Here is a 21,560-nt window from a genome sequence, read left to right on the forward strand (position 1 = left end):
AAAAACGTAGGCACAACGTAAGTGAGTTTACCAGGAGGTTCTGATGACCCATCACAACGTGATTGGCTGTCAACTTGCGGCACGCTTAAACGTGTAATTACAAAATCACCTGAAAAGTCTACTTGAAAACTGGTGAGAACCGCATCAAATCTCGTCGCTCTTCTGGACTAATTTACATATAATGAAATCAGTTGATTAAGATATCAAACACACATCAATTTAACAAATCCATATATATGGCTGCAGTCGCGTGCGCAAATTTGAGTTAGTTTTTACCGACCGACCGTTTGCACGCGACTAAAAATATAAATTGTTTACTACATTTGTAATCACATTGGTTGACAATACCAACTTTATTATAGCTCTGTGAAGCTGAGCCGTCTAACATCATGGTGCAGGCATTTTTGCAAATTCAATATATAATAAAGATATAAGATAGATATATATTTAAAAATGCGTCTATCAAGAGAATAATCATGTTTAAATGGAAAATGTTTAATTACCTGTTTTTCCCGGGTAGCAATATCACGTTAAGTATTATTGTTCGTACTCTGTCGTTAATTAAAGAACGTTATTAACGTGATTACATTTTTGTTTTTAAATCCAATATTTAAAGATAGCGGTATCCTATGAACAACATTACGAATTCATTGCTTCAATATTAGCAGTATTATATTGGAAATAATAAACTGTAACAATAATAATAGCTTATTGATTTCGATGAATTTCAGTTACGTGAATTCATTAAAATTAATTACCTAAGGCAGCTTAATTGTGCAGTGAACGATGAAAGCGGAAGACAATATACATTGTTATGTTTGGTATAACAAGTGTTATTAGTTAGGTCTATGTGTGTAGTTTAATATCTTATTCTCGATACTGTAGGCCTATCTATACTTTTTCTCCAGTATAATTTTTTATAATTTTGGTAACATCTCGTAGTATTACACCATAACCTAATATGGTACATGCGCGCATCACATGTCATAAAAATGAGATGCTGAATTTGGTAGTATGCGATACAGGACTGGGAATCGGATACTACTTTGTCGGGCGTTGCAGCACATAATTCGCGTATCCTAGGATTGGCTAGGATAATACTGTAACGGTACGTTTATTATATGGCGTCATTATGCAATAGCAATGTTGCCTGTAAATCTAGGTCTCCATTATAAAATTATTCCGATGCAATAAAACAATAATATCAAATAACGCAATAACCAGGTCACCGTACATTTTTGAATATGTATTAAAGATAACGATATCAATATATTAGCTTAGTGTATTTGCAAATATTGCCTATTTTTAAAAGAAATTAACATGGTTCTATCCCTGTCATTGGATGTAATTCAAGAATGTATCTAATTTATCCCGTTTCATAAGGGAATATTTCATAATTTTGTTATAAAAATAATCCGACATATAAAATATAATGTGTGGTATATAGGTCTATTTTGAATTTGCTTGAACTGGAGAAATAGACTGACTATAATGAATACCGTAACCCCTCATTTGAGACAACCATTATTAAGTGGATATCCCAAAAGAAGACACATTCCCGAAGATATTTTGCAATTGATACAACGCCCGACATTCAATAAGGGGCGGTGCACTCTAAACATTACCACACGAAGCGACACGCGACAAGCGTCAAAAATCGAAAAGAGTCACGCGAAATTTGACAAAGTTACCCATGAAAGAGCAACTCAAGCGAATTGACGCGTAAAGCTTTTGCGAGCTTCGAATTCACCTCGTTGAATCGACTGACGGCTAGTAATTAAATTTAAAGCTGGAATCGTTCTTCGCGCCAAAATTACGGTTCGATTTGACAGTCGATGCGTGTTGCTTTGCGTTCAAAATGAGTGTGCTTCAGCCTTTGGGTTTGACAATAGTGATTAAACCCCTTTTTAAAAACGTTTACGCAACGTAATGGCGTAGGCGTTTTACGTCATTGCGTTGCATCCCAGTGGGAAGCGAGGGTAAAACGCTGCTGTGGGTTCATTGTGTTTAAACAGTAACTTCATTTCACAGCAGTCAGACATCAAAATTGAAACGTTATTTTGTTATGTACTGTATAGGTTACCTAAAATGAAAACAAAAACAACATTACTTGATATCTTGACTGAAATTGCACACACAGACGAAACTTACCAAGGAAAAATAGCTTCCAGATATGGGAGTGAATTACGTAATTGATAGCTGCGGTTTCATTAAACAATATGAAAGATTTTATTGGTCTTTAGTAGCTTTGGTCTCCGATTAGAATCCTTCTAATTAAAGACCGGCACAAGAGTTGTCTTTAAATTACTGTATTTAAAGAGAATGGGTACAGTATCTTGCTTTCCCGAAAGTTGATGTTAAATGTAAGCAGGTCAGTTTTTCTGTCCTTTCCATTTGTGAAAAAAACTACAGGGTTTTTGTCTAATTTTCTTCAACTTTTCAATGGCGGTTCTACTCTAAAAATGCATTAATTTTAAAAGTGGTCTTTAAGGAGGACTTGGAGGAAAAATTTGAAGACAAATGTTCTGTTTGGTTCACCCAAACCGTGGTCTTTGGTTTCTAATCAGAGAAAGTCTTTGGATTGAAGGAAGAAGAAGCTAATGGTATAAACGATAGGTTCATCTTTCTCTGTTTTACCCATGAAATAATATTCTCAGGGTACTCCGTTGTTGCTGTTTAATTCTGTTTTACATAGTGGCATGCTTCATTTTATATGTTTGCTTTAAATGTGATACATTGATTATCAAATTAAAAGACGTTTACTATATAATTTCAATATAAAATTTAATGACAAAAAGAGAGATCGACGTTTCGGTACCATCATAGAACCATTTTCAAGATCAAGTGAATACAAAACAATAATAATTATGTGCACTAAGCACCAAAGTTGGTGATAGGAAATGCTAATTGAGGGCTAATTAAGTAATTAGCTCCTCCTACTGAGTTAGATAAACAGTTTAGCTTTGATGGAATCCGATTGTTTATTGAGTGTAGGTTTTATCTCTTTGATCCACAACATCTCCTTAATTAGGCAATCAAACTTATTGTTACATTTAGATAAGACTCTAAAGTATTCCGAGATATCACCAGTTATGCCATGTTGTTTTAGGTGATCGCCTATAATACTTTTGTTATGTTCATTAATGCGTTTGTAAAGGTGTCGGCAAGTGTAACCGACATAGTTTGTATCACACAAACCACATTGAAATTTGTACACAACGCATTGTGAATTAATGATTCTGGGTTTCATTTCTTTAGGTTTCAAGGTGTCAGCTATCTTACGACTAGTAAATACTGGTAAAATATCATTTTCAATCTTCGCACTAAGTTGTTTAAGTTGTTTAGTAACCGTGTTACAACAAGTTTGATCCTTGTACGGTAGTACAATCCTAATAGGCTGGGGAGATTCATCAGTTAGCATATCTTCATTAGTATTACTAGGAGTCACACAAGTATTAATGGATTGGTTGAAAGCCTTAACAATATTACTAATAAGATCTAAAGGATAATTCAACTTTTGAAAAATCTTTGTTACATTATCAACCTCTGATAGGAAAATGTCATGTGTAGATGACAATTTGTAGGCCCTATTAAGCATTGTGTGAATTAGATTACGTTTATGTTTGATATCCACATGGCTATCATAATGTAATAATAAGCCTTTATTAGTGGATTTCTTATATACTTTGGTTTCAAGAGATATATCGTTTTTTGAGATAGTCATACCTAAAAAATTTATTGAGTTATCTCTAGCAATTTCCATTGTAAAATCAACGGCATCGTGTGAATTGTTCAAAGTGTTCAAAAAATTCTGTGCTGAAACCTGGCTTGGCATGAATACGATTGTGTCAATTAGCTAATTAATACATATTAAATGTATATGTGCAGCAACAAAATTATTTACCAATGTAATGAATTGAATAGTTATTGTGCACAACTTGCTATAGTTTTATAGATAGATACCTCTTGACAGTAGCAGAATCGGCTGTTTTATTCATACAGAAACACATTATATTAATGTCCTGCTTTATGTTAGAGAATTTTCGTCAAACAAACAGCATAGTGTTAAAAATGACGACACGGAATAAAGGGATGCTGGAGGCAGAAGATTCAAGTGAGTTTAATTCTCTAATGACCTTCAGTATGCAATTACGGAGTACTAAAATCCTACGAGATACCATTAATTACTCATTGAATCACAAATACCTTCACCAACTGTGAATATTTTCCTCTTTTTTTACTTGAATTTATGTTTTGCTTGACAATTGTAAATCCCCGAGGAAGCGAAAGTTAGTTCAGTTATTTTTTTCTTTCCATTAAAAGGTAAAAAAACAACCCGAACTGATAGTCCCTTCGCAAGATACCTCCAAGGAATATCCCTCATTGGTAACTTTATCGAAAGTGTTAAAAAATCTAAAATGTATAAGCATCAGCTAAACGATATCTGATGTTAAATTCTATAAAATAATGTAATCATCTAAACGTTATGCGATGACATACCGTAATATAAAACACTTCAGTAGATTTTGTCACTTTATTCAGGATCGTGGGTCACATGACATTTAATAACTACTCCATTCCACATTACGTCATCAACCGTATCAACTGTTACAAAAGAACATCCTACAAAATGTATGCACTACTTAAAATATATTAGACAAGTAACAATCAGGGACATTTCAAAAATCAATTTACTTTAGCCTATTATAATAAATTACATTTCAAAAATTGTTAATATTTGAAAATATTCGACTAGGCCTAGCCCTATTAGATTATTGCCTACAATTTACGCCCGTATTCAAAAAATTGCTAGTTCGAACTATTAGGCCTACTACAAATTCGATTCATAAACGAAGTAGTCGAAGTTTGCAGTTCGAGTCAGTGAAGTCGGGCTTTTAGTCGAGTTTCACACGTCTGGTAAACAAATACTATAATATATAATACTAAATATATTTAACAGATGAAATCTTGCCCATTAATATAACTTTCCATTTTCTTACAAATTACTTGTTACGCACCGGGACTAGGCCTATACAATAATGTTGATCGTAATAATTTAGAGATCAGTAATAATTTAACAAACATAAACTACAAAATGTGTGTTGAAACCATGGTGGTGCTGTAACTTTCACATTTTCTAGGCCTCCAACCAAGAATTATCACGACGAACCACGCAGTTCATAACTTAGACGTTCCCCGCGTCATTCAAGTAGGATCTGTTCAGTTAGCTCCAACGCTTCAGTGGTAAAACTGAAATGGAGTTACAAAAAAGAAGCGAAAAGCTAAATCAAAACGATAAAGTACAGGCATAAAAGTTAGCAGAGCTTTCGGGCAACATGTACATATCATTTCGAAACCTGAGCTGCACTGACGAGATCTAATAAGATCGAAACAGTACTGTCTGCAGATTGTATAGGCCTATAATTGAATAAAATATCTTACATGATTTATTATAGGCCTAAGAGTGTTTTACTGTTATTGGGATTGGGATTAAATTGAAATCATGTATTATAAACGGTGCCTTTTACATACTTTTTAAAACTCTACAGGATAATACAAATTGAGATTAATTCTATCTGAACTTTATTTCATCATTTCTCTTTGAACTTTATTGTATGTAGGTTTGTGTGTATATACATTTTAATTTATTGTCAACACGCTGGCAATATAGCGTTAATAGTATGCATATTAATTTTCTTTAATGATTGTGCTTATTTTCAGGTTTGGTAACTGTGGCATCAGAGAAAGGACCGTTTAATCATACTGTAATTACGAAAACGTGATTGTTCACCCTAGACACAATAACCTTATGTATTTTAATTATGACAAACTTAAAAAATATATTTATAATCATGAATATTGTCGTTTGTAAAAATAAAAAGAAAAAATATGTGAGAACAGTGCAAGTGAAATTTAATTTGCAGACAGAAGACAGATTAGAAATAGTCTAATTTTTCTACAATTGCACTCTCTTTGTGGTGTTTATATTCGAACGAGACTTTATTTGTGATTGAAAAGCATCATACCAAATGTATGGTTTACAAAAACCACACAATCTTCAATAACGATTATTAAATCACTGTTCTGTGTATACACTATCAAACTAGTGTGATGTTTTCAAATAGGGTAGTGATATGATGCCATCATGTCCATTTGGGCACATCAATGTTGTAACATAAAGTTTGATAGTGTAGACAGAGTTACACTGCTGGCGGGAATAGCAAAATGTGCAATATGTAAAAATGACACTTCAACCACCACTCATTTACGATTTTGTACCTACCTTCAAGTCAAAGGTGGAATCGTGGAATAGGCGGTTATATTATACAAAATATTTATAAATATTCATTGTATTATTTTTGACATGAAGCCACCTTTGATTTTCATCTTGATTTCCTTAAATCAGTATTTGCATCTCGCACGCCACTCTTGGTATGTTTAACCTCATAATTCTGATTTACAAACTCATCTAACCTAAGGGATTGCCATGGCAACGTAATCGTGTTTTAGACAGATATCATTGATGATGTACATACTAAATTGATGTATGTCTAAAATAACCGTTAAGAAGGGACGAGGTAACAATTTATTTCTATAGGTGATGGAAAAAACATCAATACCCAGTAGCAATATTTGATACAGCAGATATAAAACAATACGATATTGCAGGGAAAGTAACAATTTGTGTGTCTCGTCTCGTTTAGTTAGCATGGACTTTTCGGCACGCTTGTGTGTGAGAAATTACCTATCAGACCGTCGATAGATAGTTATGTGGGCTACTTTATACAAAAGTAAAATGTAATACAGAATGGGATGATAAAAGAAAATAATTATTACAATGTTTGTGTAAAAAGTGTAAAGACTAATATACGATTTTACTGAGAAATGCAATGCATACAGTACAATGTGTATACTAATGTGCCAGATAACAGTACATTGGTATGACGAACACATAATAAGGTAAATGGAGGTGAACATAGTCTACTGTTGGTTATATAATCAAAATGAGCTGTTGAGGGCGTTGATTTTATACACCGAAAATCTTATAATTCCTGGAGTATTAGTAACTTTTTAATTTTATGTGTTGATTCTTGTTCTTGTTTGTTCTCTGTCTCCTTCGATTTATTTTAATTTGATTGGAGGAGAGTGAAATTAGTGTAATTGTACTCTTTCCTGGTCTGATGTCAACTCCTCAAATGTATTTTTATGTAACAAAGAAATCTGATAACACAACTGGCTTATTCAGTTGGCCTTTCTCTACTTTTTTATTCTTGACTTCAAATTTTTATTTTAAAGTTTCTGTTTAAATTTATTTATTTAAATGTAGAATAAATGTTATGTTTGATTGATGATATTCTTCTATTAAAGTTATAAAAGACAATATAAAATGATTTTTTTTACCATTCTGAAACACCAGAGGGCGTAAGCTGTTGAAATGGAATATGGAAATACAGCCAGGTAAGAGAGAGGTATAGTAATTGTGGCACTGATACAATTTAGTATTATTTGTGTAATTGTAATTCAATTCAAATTCATTATTTAATCACAAAATCGTAAAACATAATAATATACAGATCAAGCTCGTTCATCATACAATTTTTTTTTTCAGGACTCGATAATTCCATAGCCGAAAATTCAAATAATAACTTTAAAATCCAAACTCTAGAGGGGGTAGTATCATAATTCTAAAAAACTATCATCAATCAGTTACCCGAATTAACCATCGTGTTTAGACATCCTGATCTGAATGTTTTCGAGGAAAATCTTTTGAACATTATATGAAGATTAGGAGAACAACAACAAAAAGTAAGATTATAATGTTCTAAAGTTTAGTGGGCTTAGTCACTAAAACAAATCAAAACTTGTACAAATTAAAAAATAGAACAGAAAAATAAAATTTGAATTTTTAATTTGAAGAATAATGCCGTTAAAAAAAACATTTTATATTTTGAAAGGTGTTTATGGAGAATTAAACAACAAGCCTATGCTAGGCTTACTCTTGACATTGTTTTGTTTGCTTGATTGTCGTCACCAACGGCCAACTATCCTACAGATAGAGGGTAGCAAATACTAGTTGGTTTGTCTGAGATTTGTTAGTATTTTGCATCATTATTGGTTATTCTTAACATCTTTTTTGTTAAATCTCCAGATTTGTTTGACAATTTCTAAAAATTCACCAGAATTTTATAACCCAGGAATCGACATGTTTGTAGTTCGGATAGAGGCGAACCAGTCCCGATTAGCTCATGCGAGCCCGATCTTCGTCTACCGGTTGTATGCAGATCGTTCACGACGGTCGTCAATACAATTTTCCGTATGGTTTGTGGCAGGGAATATGTTTTCTAGCTTGTTTTGTCATGGGCCCGATCGTCTATGACATGGACAGCAGGACAATAAATAAAAAGAAGATGACGTTTTAAAACAATAATTATAGCAAACAAAATGAATGAACAATGCGTAGTTACAAGCAACACGACTGGAATTTTTCCAATACTGCCCTCTTACGTAAGAACAAGCAACTGTGGTAACGGTATGTTTATTTAGGTCTTTGAGTTTGAACCACAATCACAACGTATATTTTTACTTGTATATTCGGGGAGGGCTTTGGCAGTGTTGAGAGTGTAGGTCTATTACCGAGTAATGGGTTTTATTTTCGTATCTCGTATTAAAGTATCTTGGCACAAACGCAAGAACGTTATTTTTGCTTCTTCACGGGATACCTTTATTGTGTAGGGCTAACTAGTCTTCGCTTGTGTTTACTGAACTTCCGAACATAGCTTTTGTTCAGAAGTATCATTGGAAAAGCAAAGACAATCAAAACTTTGGAAAGACTCACTGAGTACAGAGTTTTTGATATTTCGGTTTCAACACATACTTTAGCGCCCTCTAATACAGGTATTTTTGCACAATGTCCTAATTCCAAAATACGTTACCTCGGGATATTGATTGATTGAAACTCATTAGTATGGAAAACGATTTCATTAATAAATGAATGAATTATTTGGATGATGCTATCTATCTTTGTTCATTAGAATAAAGTTTTGTTTAAATAATTGATCGAATCATCTACAGTGTTCTTACTTTAAAAAGAAGAAACATAAACACTATAACTACATTAGGATCTTCCCTATATACTCACGTAAATCATTATCTTTATGGTCATGTCTGGTTGGAAAATTAGTTACAAATAGTTAATTACATATTGTGTATTGGAGTAACTACATATTTCTACCCCACTGCACGATTAAGAGTAGCCCCATCTCTCTTGGGGATGGGAAAGAAATGATGATACACAGATGAAGGGGCAAGTCTTTCTAAGCGTCGTTCATTTGTCATTGGTACGCCCTTCAAAGGTTTGACGTCGGTGACGTGAGATGTTTTTTTTTATTATAAATATAAGTCACACAAAATCTATGTCGTAAACAATATATCCTTTATTGAATGTAGTTTGTTTTAAGGATCACATTAATTAAAGGCAACGCAAATCGTAGTAAATGCAATAAGCATGTGTTACCAGCTAGCATAGTAATATTATATCGCCTTTCACCCCCAAAACTTCTTCCACCAAACCTCTTTCAGGTAAATGTCAATATCCTCAGTTTCCTTGTGTATATGTAGAAATCAAACGAAAAAAAAAGCAAAAACATACAAGTATGTGCATTATGTTTCTTTTAAGCAGGATTTTGTTTTCATTTTAAGATGTCGATCACGTTGCACTCACATGATTACATACATAACTAAACAGTTATAAACTAGGCCTCTTGACTAAACTTGCATGTGGATATAAGAGAGTTGAAAAGATTTAAACATTAGTATCAATGTTCATGTTGGATGAATTGTAAGACATACAAAAAGCGTACAAATTGTACTATATGTTATGAAAAGTTTCAGACATTTTTCTTATATTTTTACATATATACAGGATACTCACGTGAGAGTTCAAATAAAAGGAAATACAATAACTTCAAATCCCTTCCTCAAAACCCACTTTTAAAATCTTTAACTTTCTAAATGTTAATTCTGTCTATGTAAAGCGCATTGAGGCTTTCAGCATAATGCGCTGTATCAAGTACCAGTTATTATTATTATTATAACTTTAACATGGACAATTGTAGCTATTGTGAATAAAAAGTGAATTTATACTATACAATAGCACGAGTCTATTTTATAATATAGATGTTTTGTAGCCCCAAAAACATGAGAAATAAAAATTTCAGTTTCAGTTTAAATTTATTTTACCATTTCAATTTCTGAACATAAAAGATAAACAACTTATTTGAATGGATAACCGTAAGAGCGAAGCTCGTTTTCCGGTCACCCATTATTGCAGTAACATTACAACAACATGAAGACAGGACAAAGGTGCAATACAAAAATGCAAAATACTGAAAATATGCTGTGGGTATCAGTGGCTGGATCTCAATGGAGATACAAAAAAAGCGAAAAGCTAAATCAAAACGATGAAATAAATCAGCCAGAAAAGTTAGCAGAGCTTTCGAGCAAAACTAGCCCTTCATCAGTGCAAGTGAAGGAATTTGGATAACGTCATAGCATAAGAACTGGCAAGTGCTGCCTGGATGGACAGGAATAAAAGAAATACAACAAAAGGAGACAGGGTGGTGGGTGGAGACTGAATAAGAGTAGAAAACAAAGAAGGCAGCTTAGTAGAGGTATAAACAATTTTGGAATGAAACTAAAAAACAGCTTAAATGGTGGTTAATATTGAAACTTAAATGTTGGTAGTCAATGGAATAATTTTACAGATCTGGGAGTATGTCCAAAAGGTTTTGTGGTTTTAAGTTGTAATTCTCAGTTGTTTTCTTTGCCTATGCGAGATTTGTCCATTTGACATCGTGGTCTATTGCAATATCTATGAAATTTGCAATCGAGTGACCAGCTGAATAGAAATGTTCGGCAACAGGTTGATCAAGCTTTAATGTTTAATGTTTTTTGATCTGTGTTGTGTCATTCTCATACAGCGCGTGTTTTTTGTTTCCCCGACATACTGTTTACCACAAATATTACTGTATATGAGATACATGACGTTTTTATTAGACAATTAATTGATTGTCTTATCCAAAATATGCGGCCAGTTTGGTTACTCTTAAACTTTTCAGTAGAGTCAAGTTTTGCAAGATTTGCCGCAAAAGTAAAATGCCCAAATTGTGGCTGTCATGAGAGTTAATTCGAACCGGCGACCTCTCTCTTACAGGGCGAGTATCATACTACTAGACCACAGAGCCATATATGGTATTATTGCAGATTTTCACCCACCAGATACAACAACAATTTAACATTCTCGGCATGGTACGGCGGAACAGCACTAGTCCCTCAATTGTACGCACGCGCACCAGAGATCAAATTAATACGCCTCATCTTTCAGTATTTTATTCACGAAGCGGGATCTCTGAAGAGATAGTATTTTATATATAAACATCACAAGCACAGAATAAATTCTTAACCGGTCGGTGATATACCGAAATTTAATTAATTATTATTGATAAAGATAAGATGAGGAAATCTGTGAGAATGAGAAAAAGTCACTCCAACCGAGACTCGAACCCGGAACCTTCTGCTTGATATGCAGATGTTCTAACCATTAGACCACTTGGGATTTCATGGTATTGTTCAAACTCGATTGAATAGCGACTCTTTACCATTATCGGCGTGGTACGGCGGAACACCATTAGTCTCTCAATTGTACGCACGCGCACCAGAGATCAAATTGATACGCCCTCATCTTTCAGTATTTTATTCATGAAGCGGGATCTCCGAAGAGATACTTTTATATAAAACTTTTATATCAGGCACAGAACACCCGCCCGGTGATATATTGAAAATGTAATTAATTAATTTGAAACGATAAAGATGAGGAAATCTGAGACTCGAACCCGGAATATAGGTCCTTGCCGTTTAATGGTATTCATACCCAGGTCTGCCCTGAAATTCTGCAAACGCAAGTCATTTGATGTTCTTATAATAAGACTGTGTTTCTTACTTTACTTTACTTGGTAGATTATTATTTACAAATTAAACATAACAATTGCTTTTTGTAATTTATGAATATCATAGATATTGCTTAAGCGTTTAAATTTAAAAATAAAGGAGCAGTAAAATTAGGCCATTAGCCATTTTTCGCTTCCGGAGGAAAAATACCATAACAATAATTATTTTACTAACAGACGAAATAAACGGAAAATGATAACCAAAATCCATTTTATGACAGACAATTTTACTATTTTTTGCCTGAAATTACAGTTTTTTTTCAGGTAAATATTTTTTACGGTGTATATTATTGTAAATGTCCGGTAACTTCTTACTTCACAGAAAACGACAATGGCACTACAAACATATCGATAATAATGACACATTATTTATTGCGAAAACCAATAGCCTAGATGCACTGACTATGTTTAAATAACATATGGTATTATAAAACTGATTCCGAGAAGCAAGCCATTATTCAACGGTTCGATCTTTATTTGATCATCAAAGGAATATTTATTACGCATTTTAAACTTTCGTTTGTTTTTGTGTCATGTGTCGTGTTTATAATACACTTAAATATTCATAATTATTAATATACAGAAACTGTATATAATCTAGTGACTTTACGAACAAACCATCTGCTTTTTGTGATTAATTTCAGTGATGTTTGTATTACTGTAACCTATCCGACATATTATGTCTTGATGTATAATGAACAATAAACCCACGCGTATAGTTCAAGTGTGCCTGTATATCGAAAAGAAAAGCTTTATAACTCATTAAGTGGCCTAGCAACCAGAAACATATAATATGAAATTTGTAATTTTCTTTTTATCCAGGTAGTCTACCTAATATATCACTTCAAAAATCAGCTGCTCTAATCCCACAGTATTATTGAAAGCGGATTGGAAGACTTCGATGTATTCTAAACTCAAAACTAACTTATTATTAATTTCCGCACAAGATCTTACCCACATCTTTGATAATGTTCTTGGTTATGTTAAACAATAATGATATTGTTTTTTCCCAGTGAAATATTTCTCGTTTTGGTTGCTATGAACATTGCATGTAACCCAGAATACTTTACCTCTATTAAATCGGCGTATTTATTCCCTATTAATTTATAAGAGAATGTTTCGACCCACATCCAATGTATCGGTTTCATCAGATAGTTTTCGACTTGGTTTGTATTTCACCACCTGGAGAAATGTTGTGTTGGCTTTGTAGAAATAATATCTGGAAAGATCGAGGTTTTTAGTTTGTCTTTCCGTCTTTGGTAATAATACTTAAATACACATTGCGCTGCGTTTTATCTCAAGGTAATAAATGTTCTCAAATTACAAACGATGATATTATGCACATTGATGATGCATTTTGTATTTCACTTGTTCGGCTGTCGTGAATATTGAAATATTAAAATAAATTTTTGAGAAATGTTTCCTAAATTTCTATTTTAGAAAGATAGTAATAAGAAAAAAATGGAAACAATAGTATATACACTGAAGGAAACTAAACAGGAACTTCAAAAACGATTAAACAATTCCTTCTTTTCTCATCCCTTTTTCATAACCACGCCTCGTTAACATAAATAATTGATTTCTGATCAAATAGAGAACATTAAATTAAACTGATTGATTTTTATTAATTTTGTACTGCCTAATTTAATATGTGGCTTTAAGCTATTTATCTGTTGAAATGGGTTAATACATATGTAATAAATATATGCGTGGCGTATAGTCAATTATCATTTCTGAATTACAGAGTCAATTTGCTATTGCGATGTGTTCGGTAGTGTTATATCGTCTTCGAAATTTTTCCATAGATTGAACATGAATTGTTGTCTTGGCTTTAGGACCCCTTTGGTAGTACGGAGTGTTCTTTTGTGTCTGGGTAAACTGGTATATAATATTGGTGCTATACCAGGTACCCATTTGTAGCCTACACATGGGAGTGGAGAGAGGAAAACGTGTTTTGCCTAATGATATAAGCAATGCGACGACCGTTGGACTCGAACCCATGATCTCTCAATTTGTAGTCAACACACTGCGTCACACGCCCTTATAACAATATTAATTGTAAAGATGTTGTGTATTTCTCATCCAAGCGTTAGTTACTTATCGTAGGCTAATAGACCAATCACCAACTGAAAATGTAAACTTATTGACAGTTGGGCATTGTACCACCATGGACCTATAAATTATATAGGTCGATGGTACCACGGAATGCGCTACAAACGTTCCTCAGTATTTTACTTTAATTCAAACTTAAATTATCTTTTTTCTTTCCTTCCTGAAATTCCTTCCTCATGTGTACTATATATGTATAAAAACAGGTTAAAATTTACAAAACCAAAAGATAAGATTAAGAGAAGATTAAAAGGACCAAATAAGTAAAGAAATGATATCAAATATGAATAAAAATACAAATTATTGACGTTTAAATGTTGCATATTGTCATTTATTTATAATTTACAGTTATTATGCTTGTTATCATGGTTGGATGGGCTATGACCTATTCACTACTTTATTTAATTAAACTAATTTATCATTATCTAAGTCAAAGGTAAAGGACTCTTTCTTAAAATTAAGCTTATCATATCTTAATTTATGTTTTCCTTTCTTAACTTCAGCCGTCATTGTTTTCTAATTACTCTGACTCTTGCTTCCATATATAGTGCGTTAAAAACATATCAAGCCATTAGCATATCAACAATGTAAATGTGTGATTCGGAGGGTCCATTGTAAAAATAAAGAAGACTACCAAACTTAATTTTACGTTCGTTTTTACCATTTATACATATATTATTCATTTCATACATCATTATCAGCATCACAGGTATAATTTACCACAATGTGATATACGATAACGTTATGAGTTTTGGAGAGCCAAAATGGTGTCCTTGTCTATAGAAATGTTGTATAATGACAGTGACTTTGTTTCGGATCAATATTATTAGTTTAAAAATGAAATGTTGACACATATGGCGTTTCATACGTATAATACTTGAATATTTTCCAGAAAGAAAATTGGTGGACTAGCATAAAAAAGACAATAAATATACATACTTTGGGCAGGTCTAGAACTGGAACAGTCTGTGTATCATGTAAGCATGCAAGTTTACTTAAAACATTTCTAGTTTAACAAGAAAATTTTAATCATGTATTTTACCACCATTTTTCATTTTTACATTTTAATTAACATCGTATCTAAAATTTTAAATGAAAACAAATATGGTTAATACTAAATTCAAGCATCTTATTTTGTAAATATACCTGTATTTTAACTACTTTAAACACTTACTTTTAATTGTCACAAATGTACTTATATGTATATAATATATTCATCACTGAGAATTTAAATAAACGTGAGAAGAACTCACACAAGATAAAAAAAAACATTTCTTCAAAACAGTATAAACCAATAATGATTGTTATCATTTTTACTATCATCTTATAAGACTTAGTATTAAATGTCGATAGTAATAATAATAGAGTAAATAATTACGGTCATAGAATATGTTTATACCGATATTGAATTATTTTGAAATAGAATAGAATACGATGTATGATATAACATATCTTCTCATATTTTTATAATATTATGTAGTCAAGGAATGTTAAGAAATGTTGACGTGAGAGATGTCTAAAACGGTAATTATGTTTTAAGTTTATTGGTAATTACTCCAAAATGACATCGTAAAATCATGAGTGTTGGGTAAGTTGGTCCTAATGGATTCATCTACGGATGAGTAATTTATCTAATGCGAATCTAATGATGTAGCTATCATCAGCGATGTGCAATGCTCTCTTTAATACTTGTTTTTTCTTTATTGTAATGATGAGTGTATTTATATTTTTGGGAATAATACAGTAATATTACTCTCGTGTAGTTTCTTTATTTTTTGTGCTATAGATATACTACTAATATTCTAGCAGTTTTTTTGCTGTGATGTTCAATTAAATTCAATTCAATTTCAAGCTACATAAATGGCTTCATATAACAATATAAAAAAAACAAAAACAAAAAACAATGCTAAATCAATCACATTATTAAATTCCAACATCATTATCATATCATAACAATGGTAAACATGCTGACAGATGGAAAAAAAGCAAATTCTGAACTGAAATAATTAACTGATGTCAACGACTTTACCACGTTCTCGTCAGATCACCGAAGTTAAGCAATGTTGGGCCTGGTTAGAGCGAGAAAGGCAAATCTTACCAAGTTTCTTTAATTAGTTATCCGCTTGGTATACCAAGCGGATAACTCCTTGTTATTGTATGAGATCAATATTTTTTTTCTGTATTATTAGTTATCCGCTTAGTAGCGGATAACTCCTTGTAATCGTCCTGTTACTTTTTTTTTTTTTTTTTTTTTTTCTTATTTCTTTCTCCCTCATTTTTGTGTCTCACGTATCTCAAAAACTTGTAAACATAACATTTCATAACTTTGTCAACATATGGGCATTTACGTGAAGTTATGCACCTCCTATTTTTGAATGACGTCATAGTTGCGCAACGTGACTTACGCGCAATTTTATGAATTTCAATGATTGATCATAGATTAAAAACCAAAAGTCATTTAGTATTGACACTTTGACAAAATTTAAGTCATATCAGGGGCAAACTTTCTACGGATTAAAAATGGCATGTTTCACAAGAAGTTACGCGCGCACGCGCATTTAAAATTTCAAAATGCGCAAAATTAATTTCTAATCAACTTTTTATGCGTTTCTTGTCATTTTGAGCATGTCAAAAATTCCCACGGGCGCGCAATTTTTTACGCACGCGGTGCGCTCGTAGCGTTAAAAACATATTTTTTTCTCTTGAATTATATTTTTCAAGCCTTTACTAGTAATTTTGAAAACAATTTAGACCTTTTCCAGTTTAAATAACGCCATACGAACACGTTGAATTAGACAATTTGTGCGCATTTTTTATGAAAAAGCTTAAAAAATTATCAAAATTATGTCTCTTTTTAAACAGTCATAGTTTCTAAAGTAAACCGTGAACCGTTTATTTTTATTACAAAATCTAGAAGTTGATGAGTTGTAGATATCGGATCATGCATCGATAAGGCTAAAAAAACATTGTGACGTCATCGTATGGCCACACGAATGTAAAATATAGGATTTTTGTCTCTTTCGTTATTGCTCATCACATTCAATGGAGCGCATCACGCTTATCTGTATTCCTTTTTCTCCTACATTTATATATTGTGTAGGTCAATCAACTTTCTTTAGCATGAGATAAAAATATTTTAATTTTTATGACGTCATCATGCCTAAAAATTTTAATTACGTGGGTCATTAATTTTATCTTTACAGTAAATTTTAATCTGTAATAGCTCGTAAGAATAAAATGTGATAATCACGATTAAAACGTTTTCTGGAAGCTATTGGATTGTAGATACGAATTCATGTAAACATTTTGCCAATCGGATGTTGTGACGTCATCATATGGCCAGTTGAATAAAAAAAGTCGTATTTTCATATTTTGCGTAATAGTTCATCACATTTAAAAGGGTGCGCATCTATATTTTACGTATTCAAATTTCTTCTACACGTTAATATGTTGTTCCTGAGATAATTTTCTTCTGAAATTGCTATCTAAGTGTTTCATTTTGATACCGTCGCCATGTTAAAAATTGGAATAAATGGCGGGTCCCGTAATTTCACCTATTCTACACTGTATGTAATATGTATACAGATTATACTGTTTGCATGTATATACTATATGACACAAAATTGACAGAATTCAGCACTAACAGCATATCATATTTTTCAGTTCTTGTCATAATGCCATAATCTTTATCTGTGTGCAATATTCCAACGTATTACGTGCACATGGCGTTTGTCGTGGTGCGGATAACTAACTCGTCAAAGTGACGAGTTTCATGTCTAGTTCTTCTTTCCTTCCTTCCTTTTTGTGAGTCGTGTTCCTCTAAAATGTGTAAACATAACATTTCATAACTTTGACAACATATGGGCATTTACGTGAAGTTGTGCACCTCCTATTTTTGAATGACGTCATAGTTGCGCAACGTGACTTATGCGCAATTTTATGAATTTCAATGATTGATCATAGATTAAAAACCAAAAGTCATTTAGTATTGACACTTTGACAAAATTTAAGTCATATCAGGGGCAAACTTTCTACGGATTAAAAATGGCATGTTTCACAAGAAGTTACGCGCGCACGCGCATTTAAAATTTCAAAATGCGCAAAATTAATTTCTAATCAACTTTTTACGCGTTTCTTGTCATTTTGAGCATGTCAAAAATTCCCACGGGCGCGCAATTTTTTACGCGCGCGGTGCGCACATAACGTTAAAAACATATTTTTTTCTCTTGAATTATATTTTTCAAGCCTTTCCTAGTGATTTTGAAAACAATTTAGACCTTTTCCAGTTTAAATAACGCCATACGAACACGTTGAATTAGACAATTCGTGCGCGTTTTTTATGAAAAAGCTTAAAAAATCGTCAAAATTATGTCTTTTTTTAAACAGTCATAGTTTCTAAAGTAAACCGTTAACCGTTTATTTTTATTACAAAATCTAGAAGTTGATGAGTTGTAGATATCGGATCATGCATCAATAAGGCTAAAAAAACATTGTGACGTCATCGTATGGCCACACGAATGTAAAATATAGGATTTTTGTTTCTTTCGTTATTGCTCATCACATTCAATGGAGCGCATCGCGCTTATCTGTATTCCTTTTTCTCCTACATTTATATATTGTGTAGGTCAATCAACTTTCTTTAGCATGAGATAAAAATATTTTAATTTTTATGACGTCATCATGCCTAAAAATGTTAATTACGTGGGTCATTAATTTCATCTTTACAGTAAATTTTAATCTGTAATAGCTCGTAAGAATAAAATGTGATAATCACGATTAAAACGTTTTCTGGAAGCTATTGGATTGTAGATACGAATTCATGTAAACATTTTGCCAATCGGATGTTGTGACGTCATCATATGGCCAGTTGAATAAAAAAAGTCGTATTTTCATATTTTGCGTAATAGTTCATCACATTTAAAAGTGTGCGCATCTATATTTTACGTATTCAAATTTCTTCTACACGTTAATATGTTGTTCCTGAGATAATTTCATTCTGAAATTGCTATCTAAGTGTTTCATTTTGATACCGTCGCCATGTTAAAAATTGGAATAAATGGCGGGTCCCGTAATTTCACCTATTCTACACTGTATGTAATATGTATACAGCTTATACTGTTTGCATGTATATACTATATGACACAAAATTCAGCACTAACAGCATATCATATTCTTCAGTTCTTGTCATAATGCCATAATCTTTATCTGTGTGCAATATTCCAACGTATGACGTGCACGTGGCGTTTGTCGTGGTGCGGATAACTAACTCGTCAAAGTGACGAGTTTCATGTCTAGTTTTTTTTCGTTTTGTTGTTCATAGTAAAATAAAGCTTTTTATTTCTTGGTTGATTACAATAATAATAATAATGTTTTAAAAATAACAAATGTCAAATTTATTTATATTACGGAATTTCTAAAATGTGTAGATAATTAACTAATTATAAAAATGAATAAACAACAGAAAAAGAGGGATTGAAATAAACAAATAATAAAAGCATATTTGCCAGCAGAGAAGGAATAGACAAGAGACAGGACAGTAGAGCGATGGTTATGATTTGAAGAAAGAGTAAGATGAAGCATGTCAGATATCTAAAGGAAGAGAAAAGAAAGATTGAAGTTAAAAGAATGTTTAAAACAAATTCGACGACGAAGAAATTGAAGCCACAAGAGATAACAATCACTTAATTGTTTTTAATAAAATGGAGTTTAGGACTATAGAGAGTGAGACAGTTTTGTACTGTCCGATAATTTAAGTAAATGGATTTACCAACTTAATTTCTCTATGTTTTATGACGATATGGTAATCTTTAGAAACATTAAATAAATAATAAAGAAATGACAAAATTAAATAAAGAAAATATATGCATTGACAGACTGATATCTGATATTTATTGTCCCCTTAAAAAAATCTTAAATTTGTGTTCTTGGATATTCCATTTTAATGTTTATTTACTTTGACCAAATATTGGATCGAAAACAAAAACAAGGCCAACAGCCATAAGTCGCGTGCTAAAACGCATAGTGATACCGGACCGACAGACAGACCGATATTTAGTGAACTATAGAGTCGCGTCCACGCGACTAAAAATACATTAAAAGTCAAATTTTCTGCCAGCCAATGGGTTTTTGGTTGAATTTCAACGTTTGTTTGTCTGTCTTTTTTTCTGCGAAAGTGATTACCTTTATTTGAACTACAAAATCTTTTCTTAGTAATTTTTATTTTACATGTTTTTGGGGAATATACATCTTTAAATGTTTCAGAACTATTGCTTATTTTACATTCATATTACAATTTGTCATCAACATAATTTGTATCATTATAATAGCCATCGTCAAAATCATCATTATCAATATCACAGGCATCATCGCCGTCGTCGTTATTATTAACAACACAATTTCATGTTCATTATTAACATGAATATGACCAACATTGACATATCATTATCATCATGCATCGTTGTTATTCTAAAGATTGATGAATATCGATGAAATTACTTTATATCCTTCTTTATCATCTCAATGTTTACAGTTTTCACTGCGACACGAACTTCTTAGATATTTTTCATGTATTATTGTTCAGGGTGTGGAGTGCATTTTAGAAAAACGTGGAACCTTGCTCAATTGTGTGTGTATCACCATTCATTTAACTTAAAGTCATGTTGCCCAAAACGTGGGGGAATTACTCAGGTTGTAGTCAAAGTAAAGGTTTGTGCATATTTGCAAACTTTTAATTGTGTACCATTCCATCTTTTATCAGGATTCTTTCTTGACTCAACTGTGAGAACGGTAGTAGTTTGTATCAGGCATACTTCTTGAATTATGAATGCTTAAATATTTCACTTGTCTTTTGTCATTAGGCGTTGAACTTTGCTACATTTGCACTTTCATGTTGTGATATAAATACAAGTTGTACTTTTGATACATTTAATACTCTACAGTATTTATCTGGTGTGTATATTTAGTACTAGTTTGTAAAGAACAAAATCACATATGGTAGTTTGTAATTTAGAATGTGATTGAGTTTAATAGAGGATAACTGAAAGGTCACAGTAAGATTGAAAGTGAACTACTTTTAAATCTGATTGAAAAAAGCATTAGATTCTTATTTTACCGTTACATATCACTGGAAATTGCATATTTATTGCAGATATTATTACTGTACACATCCCCTTTACCACACCACACGTACTACATCCGAGTAATATTAAAGAATGCATAATCTCCAGACAAAAAAGTTGCTGATGTTATTTAACAGATCCTGTTATCGGGCCCATTGCATCAAATGCTTCTCGTCGGGTGAATCATAAAAATACAATTTGTCTGACGTAATTACTGTGATATATTTGATAAAATTGACTTGCATTCATCCATAGACAAATTACTGTTTTAATCTGTGGGATGTGTTACATTTATTATTGCAAACTGTCATCCCCAAGTCAGACTTTT

Source organism: Antedon bifida, chromosome 2, assembly GCF_963402885.1.
Source record: "Antedon bifida chromosome 2, ecAntBifi1.1, whole genome shotgun sequence".
NCBI lineage: Eukaryota > Metazoa > Echinodermata > Crinoidea > Comatulida > Antedonidae > Antedon > Antedon bifida.